The sequence below is a fragment of the Hemiscyllium ocellatum genome, chromosome 7 (genome assembly GCF_020745735.1).
Source record: "Hemiscyllium ocellatum isolate sHemOce1 chromosome 7, sHemOce1.pat.X.cur, whole genome shotgun sequence".
Taxonomy (NCBI): domain Eukaryota; kingdom Metazoa; phylum Chordata; class Chondrichthyes; order Orectolobiformes; family Hemiscylliidae; genus Hemiscyllium; species Hemiscyllium ocellatum.
Window position 1 is genome coordinate 122,210,859 of NC_083407.1, and position 21,390 is coordinate 122,232,248.

The following is a 21,390-nucleotide window of genomic DNA, read 5'->3' on the forward strand; positions in this document are numbered from 1 at the left end:
ATCTCGGACTTTTTTTCATTGGAAAAAAGAAGGAAGAGAGGGGACCTAATTGAGGTATACAAGATAATGAGAGGCATAGATAGAGTTGATAGCCAGAGTCTTTTTCCCAAGGCAGAAATTGTTAACACGAGGGGTCATAGTTTTATGCTGTTTGGCGGAAAGGAGAGAGGGGATGTCAGAGGCGGGTTCCTTACGCAGAGAGTTGTGAGAGCATGGAATCCGTTGCCAGCTGCAGTTGTGGAAGCCGGTCAGTGGGGATATTTAAGAGGCTGCTGGATGTGCATATGGTCACAGAAATTTGAAAGTTCATTCATTCGGTTTACCTTACATGAGGATCACTGGTCGGCACAACATCTTGGGCTGAATGGCCTGTTCTGTGCTGGACTGTTCTATGTTCTATGTTCTGTGAAGTGTATCTGTACCTTGCGACCATCTGCACCCTGTACTGACAGATAGTGCTCCCTCAATACCTTAGAAACCATTCCCACAGTAAGTTTATCCCCAAAGCCCCTCGACAGAACATTCATGACCTCAACTCCTCAGAAAACAAACTTGTTGTCCCCTTGGGCCGTGTCCATCCCCAAACCTGTTCTCACTGTGATGAGCCACAGCCACCCGCAAGATTGGAGCCCAGGGCCCAGAACATTATTTGAGTCTCTGGATTGATCATAGATTCCCTAAGATGTGGAAGCAGGTCCTTCGGCCTATCAGGTTCACACTGTCCCTCGGCAGAGCATCCCATCCCCCCCCTCCCCCCGCAATCCCTGTATCCCATCATTTCCCCTGGCTAATCCACCTAGCCTGCACATCTTTGGACAGTGGGAGGGAACTGAAGTACCCGGAGGATGACACGGGGAGAATGTGCCAACTCCACACAGACAGTCGCCTGAGGCTGGAATCGAAGCCGGGTGGGGTGAGGCAACACTGAGCCCCCTGACAATCCCACCATCTCCTCCCCGTCGATGACCGTTTGATGTGTATACCCGGGGAGTATCTTACTTGTCTAGTGTTTATTTAAGAAACAATAGGGACAAGGGCAATGCCTCCACAAGCTCAAGATGCTTGATCCTCCTCGAAAAAAAATTAATATCAATTTCAAAAACAGTCAAAAACAGACTTTATTCACAAAAATACTTTACGTACAAATACAGTCACGAAAGCTCAGTTCTGTACATTCTTTACAACAAGTCTTTGCCATGACATATACACTCCCCTTGGCTGATTAACTGAAATGTTAGGTCTGAGCTGTTCCTTCTGAATTCACATCACAAAGTTACAATGATCAGGATCTTTGTGAAGTGCCTGTGTTCTGTATCTGATCTCCCATGTAGCCCGCCCTCCGAATACAACACCTTATAAAGCTTTAAACCTGTTTGTCAACTTTCAGCAGAAGCAGCCTCAGGGCATTGAACACAGACTGAATTACTCAGTGACGCTTGGATCAGCTCAGATCAAATTCTCAAGCAAACAGATGGCTGGGGATATTCAGTAACAACGGTGAGGAGAGAGAGGAACAATTCACATTTCAAGTGACCCTTCCTCAAAACGGTCTGTTCTGAAGGAACTTTCCCGCAGAAATCACTGGACTGAAAGGTGAACTCTGTCTGTCTCTTTCTCCCTCTCCCTTTAGAGATGCTGCCGGACATGCTTAGCTTCTTCAGCAATCTCTGTATTGATGTTTCAGGTCTCCAGTGCATCCGTACAGATTGGTTTTAGTGTTGAATTCTCAAGCTTGTCTGAAATTACCATGAAGGCCCCAGCTTCTCAACCTCGCCCCCCACCTGAGGTGTGTGACCCACCAGGCCTCTCTCTCTGACAGGACAGCAGCTCTCGGGTCCTCCTGGTCTATACTCTCTGTCCTCCCTCTCTCTTCCCCCTTTCTCTGTCCCCTTTCTCTGTCCCCTCTCTCTCTCTGTCCCCCACTCTCTGTCCCACCTCTCTCTGTCCCAAATCTCTCTGTCCCCCTCTCTCTGTTCCCTCTCTCGCTGTCTCCCCTCTCTCTATCTCCCCCTCTTTGTGCCCCCTCTCTCTATCCACCCCCTCTCTGTCACCCACTCTCTGCCCCCTCTCTCTGTTCGCCCCTCTCTGTCCTCTCTTTCTCTACACCCTCTTTCTCTTTCCCCTTCTCTGTCCCATTCTCTCTCTGACCACCAAATTTCTGTCCCCCCTCTCTCTATCACCCCTCTCTCTGTACCCCCTCTTTCTGTCCCCACTCTCTCTGATCCCCCTCTGTCTGGACCCCCTCTCTCTGTCCCCATTCTCTCTGATTCCCCTCTCTCTGTCCCTCTCTATATGTCTCTTTTTCTCTGTCCATTTCACTCTGCCCCCTCACTCTGTCCCCCTCTTTCTGACACCTTCTCTCTGTCCCCTTCCCTCTGTCCCCTACTCTCTGTCACCCCTCTCTGTCCCTGCTCTCTCTGTACCCGCTCTATGTTCCTCCTCCTCTCTCTACCCCCTCTCTCTATCCCCACTCTCCCTGAATCCCTCTCTCTGAACCCTTTAACACCGTCTCTCTGACCCCCTGTCTCTGTTCCCCCTCTCTGTGTTCCCTCTCCAGACTCCGCTTGCTCTGTCGCGCACTTTCTGGGCCAATTTCTCTGTTCCCCTCTTACTATCCCCCTCTTACTGTCGCCCTCTCTCTGTCACCCCTCTCTCTGTCCCTCTCTCTCTGTCCCTCTCTCTCTGTTACCGCTATCTCTGTCCCCTCTCTCTGTCCCCCTCTCTCTCTGTCACCCCCTCTCTGTCCCCCTCTCTCTCTGTCACCCCTCTCTCTGTCCCCCCTCTCTCTGTCAGCCCTCTCTCTGTCACCCCTCGCTCTGTCCCCCTCTCTCCCTGTCGCCCTCTCTCTGTCCCCCACCTCTGACCACCCTGTCCGTTCCCCCGTCTCTGTACCCCTCTCTCTGTCTGCCCCTCTCTGTCCCTCCTCTCTCTGACCGCCCTCTCTCTCTGTCCCGCCCTCTGCCCCCCTCTCTGTGTCCCCATCTGTCTGTCCCCCTCTCTCTGTTCCCCACTCTCTGTCAACCTCTTTCTATCCCCCTCTCTCTGTCCTCTTCTCTGTGTCCCCCTCTCTCTGCCCACCCCTCTCACTTTCCTTCTCTCTCTTCTCCCTCCCTCTGTCACCACCTCTCCATGTCCCTCTCTCTGACCCCCGGTCTGTCCCCCCACCTTGTCCCCCACTCTCTGAACCCCACTCTCTCACCCTCTCTTGCTGTCCCTCTCTCCCTGTCCCACCCTCGCTGTCGCCGTCTCTCTGCCCCCGGTTCCCCCACTTTCTGTCCACCCCTCGCTCCATTCCCCCCCTCTCTGTTCCCCCTCTCTGACTCCCCTCTCTCCTGACCACCTCTCTCTGTCACCCTCACTCTTTCCCCCTCTTTGTACCCTTCTCTCTGTCCTGCCCCTCTGTCGCCTTCTCACTGTCTTACCTCTCTGTCTCGGGGGACAGAGAGAGGTGTAAGGAGAGTGGGGAGTCGCGGGGGGTGGTGGTATAGAGAGAAAGGGACATATAGAGAGGGACAGAGAGACGGGAATAGAGAGAGGGGGACAAAGAGAGAGGGTCAATGAGAGGGGTACAGTTAGAGGGGAACACAGGGAGGGGTTCAGGGAGAGTGGGTACAGAGAGAGGGAGGTAGAGAGAGTGGGCACAGAGAGTTGTGTACAGAGAGGACAGGGGAAAAGAGAATGGGGAAAAGAGAGAGTCCGAGAGGGGGGACAGTGAGAGGTGGGTGACTGAGAGTGGGGGACAGAGAGAGAGGGACACTTGAGGGGGTCAGAGAGTGGGGGACAGAGTGGGGGAGGGACAGAGAGAGAGGGACAGAGAAAGGGGGACAAAGACCGTGGCAGGGAGAGGGCAGACAGAGAGAGCGTGAACAGAGAGAGAGGGGGACAGAGAGAGGGGGGACGGAGAGACGGAGACAGAAAGAGAGGCGAGAGACTGAGGGGGAACAGTGAGAGGCATACAGAGAGAGCGGAAACAGAGAGAAGGGAACAGAGAGAGAGGGACAGACTCAGGGGGACAGACAGTGGGACAGAGAGAGGGGTTACAGAGAGAGGGGTGACAGAGGGAGGGGTGACAGAGAGAGGGGTGACAGAGAGAGGGGCAGAGGGAGAGGCGGGGGTCAGAGAGGGGGGTCAGTGTGGGGGGATGGGGGAGACAGATGGTGGAATGGGGCACAGGGGGGAACAGAGAGTGGTTAAGAGATTTGGAAAACAGAGAGTCGGTGTCACGCGGGGATATAGAGGGAGGTACAGAGACAGGGGAGACCGAGGGAGGTCGGAGAGAGAGTGGGGACGGATTGGGATCAGAGGGGAGGTACGGAGAGAGGGGGGTAATGGGAGGGGGCAGAGAGAGGGGGAAAGGGAGAGGGTTGGACAGAGAGAGTGGGGACAGAGAGAGGGGGACAGAGAAATGGGGACAGAGAGAGGGGGACAGAGAAATGGGGACAGAGAAAGAGGCTGCCTCTCCCTGAACCCCTCTCTCTGCCCTCCTAAGACCCCTCTCTCGGTCCCCCATCTCTCTGTCTCCCATCTCTGTCTCCCATCTCTGTCCTCATCTCTCTGTGCCCCATCGCTCCGCCACCCCTCTCTCTGCTCCCCGCCTCTCTGTTCTCCTCTCTCTGTTGCCCCTCTCTCTGTCCCCCACTCTCTGTCCTCCTCTCTTTGTGCCCCTCTCTCTGTCCACCTCTCTCTCTGTCCCCCTTTCTCTGTCCCCTTTCTCTGTCCCTCTTTCTCTGTCCCCTCTCTCTCTGTCCCCCTCTCTCTATCTCCCCCTCTCTGTGCCCCGCTCTCTCTATCCACCCTCTCTCTGTCGCCCTCTCCCTGTCCCCCTCTCTCTGTTCCCCTCTCTCTGTCCCCTTCTCTCTGCCCCTTCCCTCTGTTCGCCCCTGTCTGTCCTCTCTTTCTCTCCCCCCTTTCTCTGTCCCATCTTTCTCTGTCCCCTTCTCTGTCCCATTCTCTCTCTGACCACCATCTCTCTGTCCCCCCTCTCTCTGACACCTCTCTCTCTGTCCCCTCTCTCTCTGTCACCCCTCTCTCTGTCCCCCCTCTCTTAGTTCACCCCCCCCCCCGTCCCTCTCTATATGTCTCTTTTTCTCTGTCCCTTTCACTCTGGCCCTCTCTCTGTCCCCCTCTTTCTGACATCATCTCTCTGTCCCCTTCCCTCTGTCCCCTACTCACTGTCACCCCTCTCTGTCACCCTCTCTCTGTCACCCCTCTCTCTGTCCCCCTCTCTCTGTCCCCTCTCTCTCTGATCCCCCTCTCTCTGTCCCTCTCTCTCTGTCTCCCTCTCTCTGTCCCCACTCTCTGTCCCCCTCACTCTGTCACCCCTCTCTGTGTCCCCACTCTCTCTGATCCCCCTCTCTCCGTCCCTCTCTCTCTGTCACCCCTCTATCTGTCCCTCTCTCTCTCTGACACCCCTCTCTCTGATCCCCCTTTCTCTGTCCTACTCTATATGTCTCTTTTTCTCTGTTGCTTTCACTCTGCCCCCTCACTCTGTCCCCCTCTTTCTGTCACCTTCTCTCTGTCCCCTTCCCTCTGTCCCCTACTCTCTGTCACCCCTCTCTGTTCCTGCTCTCTCTGTACCCGCTCTATGTTCCTCTTCCTCTCTCTCTACCCCCTCTGTCTATCCCCACTCTCCCTGAATCCCTCTCTCTGACCCCTTTAACCCCGTCTCTCTGACCTCCTGTCTCTGTTCCCCCTCTCTGTGTCCCCTCTCCAGCCTCTGCTCGCTCTGTCACGCTCTTTCTGGGTCCACTCTCTCTGTTCCCCTCTTACTGTCCCCTTCCTACTGTTGCCCTCTCTCTGTCCCCCTCAATCTGTCACCCTCTCTCTCTGTCACCCCTCTCTCTATCATCCCTCTCTCTGTCCCCTCTCTCTCTGTCCCCCTCTCTCTGTCCCCCTCTCTCTCTGTCACCCCTCCCTCTCTCCCCCTCTCTCTGTCACCCCTCTCTCTGTCCCCCTCTCTCTGTCACCCCTCTCTCTGTCGCCCCCTCTCTCTCCCTCTCTCTGTCCCCTCTCTCTGTCCCACCCTCTCTGTCTCCCTCTCGCTGTCACCCCTTTCTCTGTCATCCCTCTCTCTGTCCCCTTGTCTCTGTTCCTCTCACTGTATCCCCGTATTTCTGTCCGGCTCTCTCTGTTCTCCCTCTCTCTGTCTCCCTCTCTCTGTCCCCCTCTCTCTGTCCCAATCTCTTTGTACATCTCTCACTGTCCCCCTTTCTCTGTCCCCCTCTGTCTGCCCACCTTTCTCTGTACCCATCTCTCTGTCCCCCTCTATCTGTCCCCCCTCTCTGTCCACACTCTCTCTGTCCCCCTCTCTCTGTCCCCCTCCCTCTGACCCCTATCTCTGTCCTCCTCTCACAGTTCCCCTCGCTCTGTCCCCTCTCTTTGTATCTGTCCCCCCTCTCTACCCCCCTCTCTCGGTCCCTCCTCTCTCAGACCTCTCTCTTTGCCCCCCTCTCCACATCCCCCTCTCCACATCCCCCTCTCTCTGTCCCTCTGTCTCTGTTTCCCTCTGTCTGTCCCCCTCTCTCTGTCACCCTCTATCTGTCTCCCTCTCTCTGTTCCCCTCTTTCTGTCACCCTGCTGTCTCTGTTCTCCTCTCTCTGTCTCCTTCTCTCTGTCCTCCTCTCTCTGTCCCACTCTCTGCCCCCCCATTCTGTCCCCCACTCTCACTTTCCCCGACATCTCTGTCCCCACCTCTGTTCCCACGTCTCTCTATTCCCCTCAGTCTGTCCTCCTCTCTCTGTCACCGCCCTCTCTGTATCCCTTCTCTCTGCCTCCTCTCTCTGTCCCACCTTCGCTCTGTCCAACCTCCCTGCCCCCGTCTTCTGTCTCCCCTCGCTCTGCCCCCCCGTCCCCCTCTCACGTCTCCACTCTCTCTGTCCCCTTCTCTCTGTTACTCTCACTCTATCCCCTTCTCTCTATCCCCTTCTCTCTGTTCCCCTCTCTCTGTCCCCCTCTCTCTGTCCCCCTCTCTCTGTCCCCCCGCTCTCTGTCCCCCTCTCCACATCCCCCTCTCCACATCCCCCTCTCTCTGTCCCTCTGTCTCTGTTTCCCTCTGTCTGTCCCCCTCTCTCTGTCCCCCTCTATCTGTCTCCCCTCTCTCTGTTCCCCTCTTTCTGTCACCCTTCTCTCGGTCCCATCTCTTTGTCCCCACTCTCTCTATCCCCCACTCTCTCTCTCCCCTTCTCTCTGTCCCCCCTCTCTCTGCCACCTCTCTCTCTGTCCACCCTCTCTCTGTCCCACTCTCTCTTTCCCCATCTCTTTGACCCCCTCTCTCTGTCCCTCTCACTCTGTGCCCACTCTCTCAGTCCCCATCTCTCTGTATCCCTCACTCTATTCCCGTATCTGGACGCGCTCTCTCTGTTCTCCTCTCTCTGTCCCACTCTCTGTCCCCCCTCATTCTGTCCCCCACTCTCACTTTCCCCCACATCTCTGTCCCCACCTCTGTCCCCACGTCTCTCTATTCACCTCAGTTTGTCCTCCTCTCTCTGTCACCGCCCTCTCTGTATCCCTTCTCTCTGCCTCCTCTCTCTGTCCCACCCTCGCTCTGTCCACCCTCTCTGTCTCCCCTCTCTCCTGACCACTTTCTGTCCACCCCTCGCTCCATTCCCCCCTCTCTGTTCCCCCTCTCTGACCCCCCTCTCTCCTGACCACCTCTCTCTGTCACCCCTCACTCTTTCCCCCTCTTTGTCCCCTTCTCTCTGTCCTGCCCCTCTGTCGCCTTCTCACTGTCTTACCTCTCTGTCTCGGGGGACAGAGAGAGGTGTAAAGAGAGTGGGGAGTCGCGGCGGGTGGTGGTACAGAGAGAAAGGGACATATAGAGAGGGACAGAGAGACGGGAATAGAGAGAGGGGGACAAAGAGAGAGGGTCAATGAGAGGGGTACAGTTAGAGGGGAACACAGGGAGGGGTTCAGGGAGAGTGGGTACAGAGAGAGGGAGGTAGAGAGAGTGGGCACAGAGAGTTGTGTACAGAGAGGACAGGGGAAAAGAGAATGGGGAAAAGAGAGAGTCCGAGAGGGTGGACAGTGAGAGGTGGGTGACTGAGAGTGGGGGACAGAGAGAGAGGGACACTTGAGGGGGTCAGAGAGTGGGGGACAGAGTGGGGGAGGGACAGAGAGAGAGGGACAGAGAAAGGGGGACAAAGACCGTGGCAGGGAGAGGGCAGACAGAGAGAGCGTGAACAGAGAGAGAGGGGGACAGAGAGAGGGGGGACGGAGAGACGGAGACAGAAAGAGAGGCGAGAGACTGAGGGGGAACAGTGAGAGGCATACAGAGAGAGCGGAAACAGAGAGAAGGGAACAGAGAGAGAGGGACAGACTCAGGGGGACAGACAGTGGGACAGAGAGAGGGGTTACAGAGAGAGGGGTGACAGAGGGAGGGGTGACAGAGAGAGGGGTGACAGAGAGAGGGGCAGAGGGAGAGGCGGGGGTCAGAGAGGGGGGACAGTGTGGGGGGATGGGGGAGACAGATGGTGGAATGGGGCACAGGGGGGAACAGAGAGTGGTTAAGAGATTTGGAAAACAGAGAGTCGGTGTCACGCGGGGATATAGAGGGAGGTACAGAGACAGGGGAGACCGAGGGAGGTCGGAGAGAGAGTGGGGACGGATTGGGATCAGAGGGGAGGTACGGAGAGAGGGGGGTAATGGGAGGGGGCAGAGAGAGGGGGAAAGGGAGAGGGTTGGACAGAGAGAGTGGGGACAGAGAGAGGGGGACAGAGAAATGGGGACAGAGAGAGGGGGACAGAGAAATGGGGACAGAGAAAGAGGCTGCCTCTCCCTGAACCCCTCTCTCTGCCCTCCTAAGACCCCTCTCTCGGTCCCCCATCTCTCTGTCTCCCATCTCTGTCTCCCATCTCTGTCCTCATCTCTCTGTGCCCCATCGCTCCGCCACCCCTCTCTCTGCTCCCCGCCTCTCTGTTCTCCTCTCTCTGTTGCCCTCTCTCTGTCCCCCACTCTCTGTCCTCCTCTCTTTGTGCCCCTCTCTCTGTCCACCTCTCTCTCTGTCCCCCTTTCTCTGTCCCCTTTCTCTGTCCCTCTTTCTCTGTCCCCTCTCTCTCTGTCCCCCCTCTCTCTATCTCCCCCTCTCTGTGCCCCGCTCTCTCTATCCACCCTCTCTCTGTCGCCCTCTCCCTGTCCCCCTCTCTCTGTTCCCCTCTCTCTGTCCCCTTCTCTCTGCCCCTTCCCTCTGTTCGCCCCTGTCTGTCCTCTCTTTCTCTCCCCCCTTTCTCTGTCCCATCTTTCTCTGTCCCCTTCTCTGTCCCATTCTCTCTCTGACCACCATCTCTCTGTCCCCCCTCTCTCTGACACCTCTCTCTGTCCCCTCTCTCTCTGTCACCCCTCTCTCTGTCCCCCCTCTCTTAGTTCACCCCCCCCCCGTCCCTCTCTATATGTCTCTTTTTCTCTGTCCCTTTCACTCTGGCCCCTCTCTCTGTCCCCCTCTTTCTGACATCATCTCTCTGTCCCCTTCCCTCTGTCCCCTACTCACTGTCACCCCTCTCTGTCACCCTCTCTCTGTCACCCCTCTCTCTGTCCCCTCTCTCTGTCCCCTCTCTCTCTGATCCCCTCTCTCTGTCCCTCTCTCTCTGTCTCCCTCTCTCTGTCCCCACTCTCTGTCCCCCTCACTCTGTCACCCCTCTCTGTGTCCCCACTCTCTCTGATCCCCCTCTCTCTGTCCCTCTCTCTCTGTCACCCCTCTATCTGTCCCTCTCTCTCTCTGACACCCCTCTCTCTGATCCCCCTTTCTCTGTCCTACTCTATATGTCTCTTTTTCTCTGTTGCTTTCACTCTGCCCCCTCACTCTGTCCCCCTCTTTCTGACACCTTCTCTCTTTCCCCTTCCCTCTGTCCCCTACTCTCTGTCACCCCTCTCTGTTCCTGCTCTCTCTGTACCCGCTCTATGTTCCTCTTCCTCTCTCTCTACCCCCTCTGTCTATCCCCACTCTCCCTGAATCCCTCTCTCTGACCCCTTTAACCCCGTCTCTCTGACCTCCTGTCTCTGTTCCCCCTCTCTGTGTCCCCTCTCCAGCCTCTGCTCGCTCTGTCACGCTCTTTCTGGGTCCACTCTCTCTGTTCCCCTCTTACTGTCCCCTTCCTACTGTTGCCCTCTCTCTGTCCCCCTCAATCTGTCACCCTCTCTCTCTGTCACCCCTCTCTCTATCATCCTCTCTCTGTCCCCCTCTCTCTCTGTCCCCCTCTCTCTGTCCCCCTCTCTCTCTGTCACCCCTCCCTCTCTCCCCCTCTCTCTGTCACCCCTCTCTCTGTCCCCCTCTCTCTGTCACCCCTCTCTCTGTCGCCTCTCTCTCTGTCCCTCTCTCTGTCCCACCCTCTCTGTCTCCCTCTCGCTGTCACCCTTTCTCTGTCTCCCTCTCTCTGTCCCCTTGTCTCTGTTCCTCTCACTGTATCCCCGTATTTCTGTCCGGCTCTCTCTGTTCTCCCTCTCTCTGTCTCCCTCTCTCTGTCCCCCTCTCTCTGTCCCAATCTCTTTGTACATCTCTCACTGTCCCCCTTTCTCTGTCCCCCTCTGTCTGCCCACCTTTCTCTGTACCCATCTCTCTGTCCCCCTCTATCTGTCCCCCTCTCTGTCCACACTCTCTCTGTCCCCCTCTCTCTGTCCCCCTCCCTCTGACCCCTATCTCTGTCCTCCTCTCACAGTTCCCCTCTCTCTGTCCCCTCTCTTTGTATCTGTCCCCCCTCTCTACCCCCCTCTCTCGGTCCCTCCTCTCTCAGACCTCTCTCTTTGCCCCCCTCTCCACATCCCCCTCTCCACATCCCCCTCTCTCTGTCCCTCTGTCTCTGTTTCCCTCTGTCTGTCTCCCCTCTCTCTGTTACCCTCTTTCTGTCACCCTGCTGTCTCTGTTCTCCTCTCTCTGTCTCCTTCTCTCTGTCCCCCCATTCTGTCCCCCACTCTCACTTTCCCCGACATCTCTGTCCCCACCTCTGTTCCCACGTCTCTCTATTCCCCTCAGTCTGTCCTCCTCTCTCTGTCACCGCCCTCTCTGTATCCCTTCTCTCTGCCTCCTCTCTCTGTCCCACCTTCGCTCTGTCCAACCTCCCTGCCCCCGTCTTCTGTCTCCCCTCGCTCTGCCCCCCCGTCCCCCTCTCACGTCTCCACTCTCTCTGTCCCCTTCTCTCTGTTACTCTCACTCTATCCCCTTCTCTCTATCCCCTTCTCTCTGTTCCCCTCTCTCTGTCCCCCTCTCTCTGTCCCCCCTCTCTCTGTCCCCCCGCTCTCTGTCCCCTCTCCACATCCCCCTCTCCACATCCCCCTCTCTCTGTCCCTCTGTCTCTGTTTCCCTCTGTCTGTCCCCCCTCTCTCTGTCCCCCTCTATCTGTCTCCCCTCTCTCTGTTCCCCTCTTTCTGTCACCCTTCTCTCGGTCCCATCTCTTTGTCCCCACTCTCTCTATCCCCCACTCTCTCTCTCCCCCTTCTCTCTGTCCCCCTCTCTCTGTCCCCCTCTATCTGTCCCCCCTCTCTCTGCCACCTCTCTCTCTGTCCACCCTCTCTCTGTCCCACTCTCTCTTTCCCCATCTCTTTGACCCCCTCTCTCTGTCCCTCTCACTCTGTGCCCACTCTCTCAGTCCCCATCTCTCTGTATCCCACTCTATTCCCGTATCTGGACGCGCTCTCTCTGTTCTCCTCTCTCTGTCCCACTCTCTGTCCCCCCTCATTCTGTCCCCCACTCTCACTTTCCCCCACATCTCTGTCCCCACCTCTGTCCCCACGTCTCTCTATTCACCTCAGTTTGTCCTCCTCTCTCTGTCACCGCCCTCTCTGTATCCCTTCTCTCTGCCTCCTCTCTCTGTCCCACCCTCGCTCTGTCCACCCTCTCTGTCTCCCCTCTCTCTGTCCCCCTCTCTCTGTCCCCCTCTCCACATCTCCCCTCTCTCTGACCCCTTCTCTCTGTTACTCTCACTCTATCCCCTTCTCTCTGTTCCCCTCTCTCTGTCCCCGTCTCTCTGTCCCCCCTCTCTCTGTCCCCCGCTCTCTGTCCCCCTCTCCACATCCCCCTCTCTCTGTCCCTCTCTCTCTGTTTCCCTCTGTCTGTCCCCTTCTCTCTGTCACCCCTCTCTCTGTCACCCCTCTCCGTGTCCCCCCTCTCTCTGTCCCCCTCTCTCTGTCCCCCTCTGTCTGTCCCCACCTCTCTCTGTCCCTCTCTCTCTGTCCCTCCTCTCTCTGTCCCCCTCTCAACGTTCCCCGTCTCTCTGACCTCACTCTCTGTTTACCTCTGTCTGCCCCTTCTCTCTGTTCCCCTCACTCTATCCCCATCTCTTTGTCCCCCTTCTCTTTCCCCTTCTCTCTGCTCCCTTTTCTCTGTTTCCTTTTCTCTGTTCCCCTCTCTCTGTACCCCTCTCACAGTTCCCTACTCTCTGTCCCCTCTCTTTGCCCCCCTGTTTCTGTCCATCCTCTCTCCGTCCTCCTCCATCTGTCCCCCTTCTCTCTGTAACCCAAACTCTGTCCTCCCCTCTGTTCCCACGTCTCTCTGTCCCCCAAGTCTGTCCTCCTGTCTCTGTTACACCCCTCTCTGTCCCCCCTCTCTGTCACTCCTCTCTCTGTCACCCCTCTCTGTCCCCCCTCTCTCTGTCCCACCCTCGCTCTGTCCACCCTCCCTGGCCCCCTGTCTTCTGGCTCCCCTCCCTCTGTCCCACCTGTTTGTCCCCATTCTCTCTGTCCCTCTCTCTCTGTCCCTCCTCTATCTCTGTCCCCCCTCTCTGTCCCCGCTCTCTTTGTACCCCTATCTCTGTCCCCCCGTCTCTGTTCCCAAACTTCCTGTTCCCCTCTCTCTGTCCTATCTCTTTGTCCCCCTCTCTCTGTCCCCTCTCTCTCTATCCCCCTTTCTCTGTCTCCCTGTCTCTGTCTCCCACTCTCTCTGTCCCGCAGCTCTCTGTCCCTCACTCTGCGCCCCTCTCTCTGTCTCCTTCTCTCTGTCCCCCTCTCTCTGTCCGCCCTCTCTCTGTCCCCTTCTCTCAGTCCCCCTCTCTCTGTCCCCCTCCCTCTGACCCCTCCATCTGTCCCCTCTCTCTGTTCCCTCACTCTGTCCCCCCTCATTCTGTCCCCCTCTACACGTCCCACCTCTCTGTCCCCCTCTCTCTGTTTCCCTCTGTCTGTCCCCTCTCTCTGTCGACCTCTCTCTGTCCCTCCATTCTCTCTGTTCCTCTCATTCTATCCCCGTATCTCTGTCCCGCTCTCACTCTTCCCCTCTCTCTTTCTCCTTCCCTCTGTTCCCCCCTCTCTGTCCCCGTCTCTCTGTTCCCCACGCTTTGTCCCCCTCTCTCTGTCCCCCTCTCTTTGTCCCCCTCTCTCTGTCCCCCTCTCTCTGTCCCCCTCTCTCTGTACACCCCCATCCCCCTCTCTTTGTCCCCCTCTCTCTGTTCCCCTCTCTCGACCCCTCTCTTTGTCCCCCTCTCTCTGTCCCCTTCTCTTTGTCCCCTTCTCGTCCACCCTTCTCTCATCCTCCACTCCCTCTCCCTCTCTCTCGCCCTCCCCACCCTCCCTCACCTCTCTCTTGCACTCTCCATTCATCTTGCCTTCCCCTCCTTCTCCCCCTCTCTCACCCTCCCCCTCTCTTGCCCCCCTCACTCGCGCTCCCCCTCTCTCCCATCCACTCTCTCACCCTCTCCCTTTCTCTTGCCCTCCCCTCCCTCCCTTCCCTGTCTCGCCCTCTCCCTCCCTCTCGGCCTCCCCTCCCTCCTTCCCCTCTCTAACGGTCCCCTCCCCTTCCTCTCCCCCTCTCTCGCCCTCCCCATCCACCCTCACCTCCATCCATCTTGCCATCCCCTCCCTCTCCCCCTCCCTCCCGCTCCCTCTCTCTCCCATCGGCTCACTCACCCTCTCCCTTCCTCTCGCCCTCCTCTCCCTCCCTCCCCTCTCTCTCCCTCTCCCTCCCTCTCAGCCTCCCCATCTCCTTCCCCTCTCTCACCCTCCCGTCCCCCCTCCCTCCCCCCTCTCACCCTCCTCTCTAGCCCTCTCCATTCCTCTCGCCCTCTCTTCCCTACCCTCTCTCGCCCTCCCCTTCACCCCTCTCCTCTCTCGCACTCTCCTTCCCTCCCTTCCCTCTCAATCCCTCTCCCTCCTTCAAGCCCTCCCCTCTCTCGCCCACCCCGTCTCTCGCCCTATCCTCTCTCGCCCTCTCCCTTTCTCGCACCCTCCCCTCCCTCCCCTCTCTCACCCTCCTCTCTCTCTCCCTCCCCTCTCCTACCCTAATCTCTCTCCCTCCCCTCTCTCACCCCTCCCCTCTCTTGCCAACCCCTTCCTCCCCTCTTTCGCCATCGCCTCTCTCACCATCCCTTCTCTCACTCTCCCCCTCTCTTGCACTCCCCTATCTCGCCCTCTCCCTCCCTCTCGCCCTCGCCCTCCCTCTTGCCCACCCTCCCTATCCTCCCTCTCTCGCCCTCCCCTCTTTCACTATCTCCCTCCCTCTCACCTTCACCTTCCTCTCCCCTCTCGTGCACTGCACTCTCTCGCCCTCCCCGTCTCTCGCACTCCCCCTATCACAACCTACTCCTATTCTCGCCCTACCCCCCATCTCACCCTCCCCTCCCTTCCCTCTCGTCTCTCGGTCTCCCCTCTCTTGCCATCTCCTCTCTCATCCTCCTCACTCTCGCCCTCCCCCTCTCTCTCCTCCCTCTCCCACTCTCCCTCCCTCTCGTGCTCCTCTCTCTTGCTCTCCACTCCCTCGCTCCTCTGTCTCATCCTCCCTCTCGCAACCTCTCCCCTCTCTCTCCCTCCCCTCCCTCCCTCCTATCTCTCGTACTCTCCCTCCCTTTTCCTCCCCCCTCGCGCTCCCTCTCTCTCCCATCCCCTCATTCGCCCTCTCCCTCCCTCTTGACATTCCCTCCCCTACCTCCATCCCATCTCTCGCCCTCCCCTATCTCACCCTATCTCTCCCTTGACCCCTCTCTCTCTTCCCTCTCTCCTTCACATTCCATCCACCATCTCTCACTCTTGACCCCCCTCAATCAGTGTCTCTCTCTCTCTCCCCCACCTTCCTCCGTTTCTCTCTGACTGAATCTCTCTCCCTCCTGTCCCTCCCTCCCCCTGTTTCAGACACATTCTCCATGGTCCTTCGCTCTCCCTCTGAACCCGAGATTGGGGGGTGCGGGTTTAGTTTGGTCGTGAGGCTGCGTGTCGGGGGTGTTGAGATGTGGGAGGTAGGAGGAGGGGAAAATGGGGTAGAGGTGGAACTGCTGGAGGGAGACAGAGACAGCAGGACAGAGAGAGTCAGGGTGAGGGGATAGGGAAGATGTGGGCAGGTGGAGAAACCGGGTTTGGTGGGATTGTGTGTGCGAGGGGAAACGTGGGAGTGTGAAGAGGAGAGGTGATGACGGAGAGAGAGACAATTGAGCAGAAAGAGTAGGGGAGAGATAATGGGGAGACCAGGCTGCAGTGGAGGGACAGAGGGAGGTAACCCCAGCTCCTGAGCTCAGGGCGCGGTGCCCTCCCCTTCCCTGAGGACCAGGACTTGGGGCGGAGTCTGTCTCTCTCCAGCTCAGCTTCTCCAACACAAAGACACACAACAACATCGGTCACTCTGCTGCTCGGCACGCTTTAATCCACATTTTTATTGGTTACAAATGGAAGTGATATATACAGTCAGTGTGATGGTGCCTTTTCTCACTGGCCCCTGAGTTGTGAGAAACATTGAAATGTTTCCCTGTAACCCCCCTGTGGGATAAGGATGGACAAACCAGCGCTGCCCCCTGTCTGTTACCATAGCGACATGCTGCTCCACCGCGGAAACACTGAACTGAAATGACAAAATCCCGGTTGGTGTGATTAATGAGGGAATTTGATGAATGGATGGAGCTGGGTGAAGGGATATTTCAGCACATTCTTCAGCTGCTGCCTGAACTTAGTCTGGGTCACGGCATAAATCGCGGTGTTTGTGCAGCAACTGAGGAGCTGCAGCATGAAGCCCAATTCCTGTACAAAGGGATAGAGAAACACAGACTGATACCCAGTATAATACATCCGGAACCATATAGAATACAGCATTAACGTTGACCATAAGAGGATGAAATTGGCCGAGATCACAAACAGTAAAATGATGGATTTTTTTCGTTTTCTCATTTCTGTGTCAGACTGAGCGTCCCCATTGGTGTGAGTGCGGAGTCTCCTGCGGGCTCTGCTGGTCACTAAAATGTGTCTGACGGTGAGAACATTGAGCAGCAGAATCAGGAGAAATGGGACACACGGGGTTAGAATGTGGTGGAGGAACTCGATTGTGACCCAGACACTGGAGACTCGAACAGCGTCTGTTACCTCACAAAACCAAGGGATGTTCCCCAGCAAATACGACGCCGTGAGAAGAAAATACCAGAAAATGTTCTTTAAACAGCTCAGCACAGTCACTGCTCCCAAAACCACAGCCGCCGTTTTCTCACTGCAATATTTACTTTTCAGCTTCTGGCAACAAATGGCCACAAACCGATCAAAGGTGAAAGTGACGGTGAACCAGACAGAGCAGTCAGTGGCTGCATAAAGCAGGACGGCGTGGATATTACACACGGGGACGGAGTACAGGAAATAAAACTGTTCCGAATAAACAATGGGAATGTGTCTCAGGATCAGGTCGAGGATAATGACCAGGAGATCCGCCGCTGCCATGGCCCCCAGGTAACGTCTGACACATGGAGACAATCCACAATCTTTATAAAGCAGGACGTAGATGGTCACTACGTTAACTGTGAGGAAGGAAAACAAACCCATTATCCATCAGCCTGGAGGCAAAGGGACCCGTTTGATCGGGGACCCAGTGAAATTTTCAAATGTGTCCCTGTATTCAGGGATTTATTAAAATAATTGGAACTGGAATAACAAATGGGAAGGTCGGAATTACTGACAAAAATGTGATATAAACCACAAGAAACCCTTCCTCCCCAAACACACAGAGACACATCCATAAGGACAGATAGTTTCTAGAACATTCCCACGCACTCAATCACTCGAGAGCAGGCACAGGCCACTCCTTCCCAGTTCCAAATACGGAGGGTGGAAACGTTGCTATCCTGAAGGATTCTCTCCCAGTTTCCTGAGGACAAACAGTTTGTGAATTCGTGAAGAAATGTAAACCCAGGGAAAACATATTCACCCCTTTAACTGCCTGAGGGGCCTTTGGAACAGTGTCTCCTTCTCCCTGGAACGGGATCTCTTCCCTCGGGATCTTATCGTTTGTTCAATTCACTGACATCCGGCCGTTCACAAACAAACAACGTCGGGGACAAAACGTTCCGGGGAATGTCAGTTATAGAATGTTGGGGACAGATTGTTCCTGGAAGCTCTGTGACCTGTCCATCACATTTCCCCCATCCACCCCACCAACATCATGAAGTGTGCACAGGCTACAGATCTGTCCAGTGCCGGGAGCTGCACTGACCACATCATTGTATTATCCATAAACCTCAACCAGACAGTCTGACCAGCACAGAGACCTGTGCAGTGATCACCCGTGAATTAATCTGTAACCCAGGAGCAGTTACCCTCCCAGCATGTAGGACTGTGTACCCCACCCCAGTGCATTGATCTGTAACCCAGGAGCAGTTACCCTCCCAGCATGTAGGACTGTGTACCCCACCCCAGTGCATTGATCTGTAACCCAGGAGCAGTTACCCTCCCAACATGTAGGGCTGTGTACCCCACCCCAGTTCATTGCTCAGTAACACTGTGTTAGATCCCTGCCCAGTGTGGGGAAACTTGCAGCCCATGCTGGAAATGATACGATGTTCAGCTCCCACCCATTTACAGCTCCATATCTCCATTGTGCCCTGACAAGGAGTGCTGTGGGTGTGAACATCACTGCCAGAGAGAGATGGCGGGGGAATCAGTTTAAATGTCAACACATGGGAGGGGTTTGGGGTATAGACAGAGAGGGGGAGACTGAGAGACAGTGTCATGGAAGGATGTGTTCTCAGGTTTCGGACTGCTGAAATGTAGACACTTCGATAGCATCCGGTAACATGAGCCAGTCTTCCCAGGAAAGGTGGGAAAAAGGGATATTGGTGTGAGGCCAGATGAAACAACAGCTGCTGTTTGGTTTTGAAATTACGTTTGTGTAATTTTCATAAATGTCGGTTGAGATGTCTGTAGAGTTGGAGGCGGGTAATAAGCAGTTAAGATAAATGGGCTCTGAGTTGTGAATAGTTGATGTACAATGTTCACTTTCAGAGTGAAAAAATAAGTTGATGTTTTTGTTTAAACAGTGGAATTTGGGAGTCCTCTGTCACTCATATTTTAACAGTTTACAAGGCAAGTTGAGCATTTATTTATGTTTAGTTTAAATTACCAGATGAGCTCAATGTTGTGTCCTAACAATTGCTGTGTGTGTATCTGTGTGTCTCTGTGTGGGGCAGGTCTGGCAGTCTCTGTGGTGCTGAAAGTGATGCAATGCCACCCTCAGCTGGCCTCCCCACGCCACTGCACCGCCATTGGCACAGGGTGAAAACCAACAGGAAATCATTCAGAGAGGGGGTGGGAGAGGGCAGCTGCTCAGAGCACCATCCAAACTGATGTCTTATCCATGTACTGATCTAAATGTCCTTTAAACGACATTACTGTCCCTGATTTCGCCAGTTCTTCTGGAAGTTCATTCCGCAAACAAGCCAGCTTCTGTCTAATATAATTACCTCTCATGACTTTTGTCAATCTTTTTCATCAGGCCTTAAATATCCCTCAGTTTTGAATCCCCAACTCTAGAGAAAAGACATCAGCCCATCAGCCTATCTGTACCCCTCATTATTAAATAAACCTGTGTAAAGTTACCACTTAATCTCATATTCTTCAGTGAAACAAATCCCAATGTACCCAGCCTCCCCTTGGAGCGCAATCCCTCCTTTCCCAACAACATCCAGGTTAATCTCTTTGGAACCCTCTCCAGCTTAATAATATCAAGGTCAATAATATCAAAGTGAATAGTCAAAGTATTTTCTAAGGGTACGGGGGATGCGGGGTGGGGGTGGGGTGGGTGTGATCCAAAACTAGAGGACATAGGCTTAGGGTGAGAGGGGAGCATTTAAAAGTGACCTAAGTGGCAGCGTTTTCACCCAGAGGCTGGTGTACCTATGGAATGAACGGGCAGGATGTCCAGACTGGACACGGTATTCCAGAAGAGGTCTCACCAATGTCCTGTACAACCACAACATGACATCCCAATTCCGATACCCAAAGGTATCATTGAAGATAAGTGTGTTAAACACCTTCTAAACCACTCTATCTATATGAGATGAAAATTTTAAAGAATTATACCTGACGGTCTTGGTCTCTGTCCTACAACACTGCCAAAGACCCTACTTTTAATTGTATAGATCCTACTCTTGTTTGATTTACCAAATCCAATACCTCGCATTAATTCAAACTAAACTCCAACTGCCACCCCTCAGCCTAGTGTGTGATATTGCTGCCACCACCCCTCCCCCTTCAATTTAAAATATCCTCCCCCTCTCCAGGAGGCCTGCACACTCCGGCCTTCATTTTCACAAAGACCCTGAGTTTGGTTTGCCTTGAGTGGTTAGTGGGAGGGGGGGGCAGATTGCAGACACAGTCAGTGGGGAGGAGAGGCTGGGCAGTAATCACCGGCCTGGTACCATTTCATGGTTTTAGGCAGAAGGCAGACACACGTTAGAGGTGGGTAACAGTGATCGGTGTTTTGGGACCAGGAATTTGGTTTTCAGTAATAAATATCCATTTGAGCCCCTTCATTGTGCAGAGTGTGTCTGCAAGATTTCTTTCCCTAATATTGCAGACGACTGATAATCGCGATAGTTAATTTCGATAGCATAGCACGTACAGTCAATATCCTACAGTTGAGACAAATATCTTGCATTTGTTTAACAATACAAAGTGTTTTCTGTAGTTCAATAATGGTAACCTGATTGTAGAAAATCCATACCAAGCTGAAAGCGAGCATTAAAATATGACTCAAAATCTGGATGTGGTAGTATAGTGGGTATTGTCCCTGTCTCTGAGCCAAAGCTCTGGATTTGATTCCAATTCATGAACTTGTGTGGTAGTGTTCCTAGCTCTGGACTAGAAGACCTGGATTCAAGTCCTGCCTGTTGCAGAGGTATGTCTCAACATGATAGAACAGGCTGATGAACAAACACACAGGAGAATAATGTTACAGCTTTATGGGTATTGCTGAGTGATGCTAGTGTCCCTACCTCTGGGCACAAAGGTCTAGGTGTAAATCCCACAGCAGTGTCTCATGATATATCTGAACAAACTGATTAAAATGGATTTAGAATTGTGACTTGATGGAGAAAGGACAGGTATGGGTGTTGAATTTCAGCATTTCGGCCGGGATTATTGAAAGTACAGCCATTCGTGTTGATTTAAGTCACATTTCGCAGCAGTAATGGTTTATAAACTCAGAACGGTCATGAATAGGGTGAGTAGTCAGGGTTTTTCCCCAGGTTAGGGGCGTTCAAAACTCGACGGCATTGGTGGAAAGTGAGAGAGGAAAGGTTTTGATGAGGCATAAAGGGCACCTTTTCACACAGAGGGTGGTGTGCGTATGGAATGAGCTGCCAGAGGAAGTGATTGAGGCTGGTACAACTACATCATATAAAAGGCATGCTGGGTACTGACAGATCTGCCGAGCTTTTCCAGCAATATCTGTATTTCTGTAAAAATTGCATTCATTTTAACACAGGTATTCTGAATAAATTAAACACTTTTATTTTTTAATGACGCAGGGCCATGTAAATATATCTTCAAATTGACCGAGACCATTTTCTGCTAAGGGTATGGCTTTGTGTATGACAGTAGCAATAATGCACCGACATGGAACAGGGAATGTGATGGAGACATAGTTTGGACAATGTACAAGGAGAAAGTGTCATCTGCCCGAGAAGGAACGGCCTATTGAACTCTCCCTCCTTCATTGTTCCTCATCACAGCAATGTGTGCAAGCTAAAACAAATCTCTACAATCATCGTTACCATTCTTATTATTATGAAATCCCTGCAGTGTTGAAACAGTCCCTTCAGCCCAACAAGTCCATACCAATCATCCCAACCCATTCCCTTATATTTACCCCTGACTAATGCACCTAACCTAGAAATCCCTGAACACGACAGGCAATTTAGCATGACCAATCCACTTAATTGAACTGTGGTAGAAAACTAGATCACCCATTTAGAAGCTCACACAGAAAGGTGGAGAATGTGCAAACTCCGTACAGACAGTCACCCAAGGCTGGAATCGACCCCAAGTCTCTGGTGCTGTGAGGCAGCAGGGCTAACCACCGTGCTACCCTTTGGGTGATCCTTGACCAGAATTCATTGGATTCTACTCACTGCTTAAAGCAAAGGGAATTCAGCCAAATCCATCTCTCCCAGGATGAAATCCCATTGCTAGCAGCTGTGTGAGTACAATATCTTCAAAAGCAGAATAATGTTTTGG

The 21,390-nt window shown here is 54.2% G+C and overlaps 1 long non-coding RNA gene across 1 annotated transcript in view; it reads left to right on the forward strand.

The window, feature by feature from the left end:
• Positions 1–1,424: 1,424 nt before the first annotated feature.
• LOC132817606 (uncharacterized) overlaps positions 1,425–21,390 on the forward strand; it is a 62,948-nt gene continuing 42,982 nt past the window's right edge. Inside the window, exons 1-2 of the long non-coding RNA XR_009644900.1 lie at positions 1,425–1,593; positions 16,396–16,608. This is a non-coding gene — a long non-coding RNA (uncharacterized LOC132817606). The remainder of the gene's footprint in view (positions 1,594–16,395; positions 16,609–21,390) is intronic.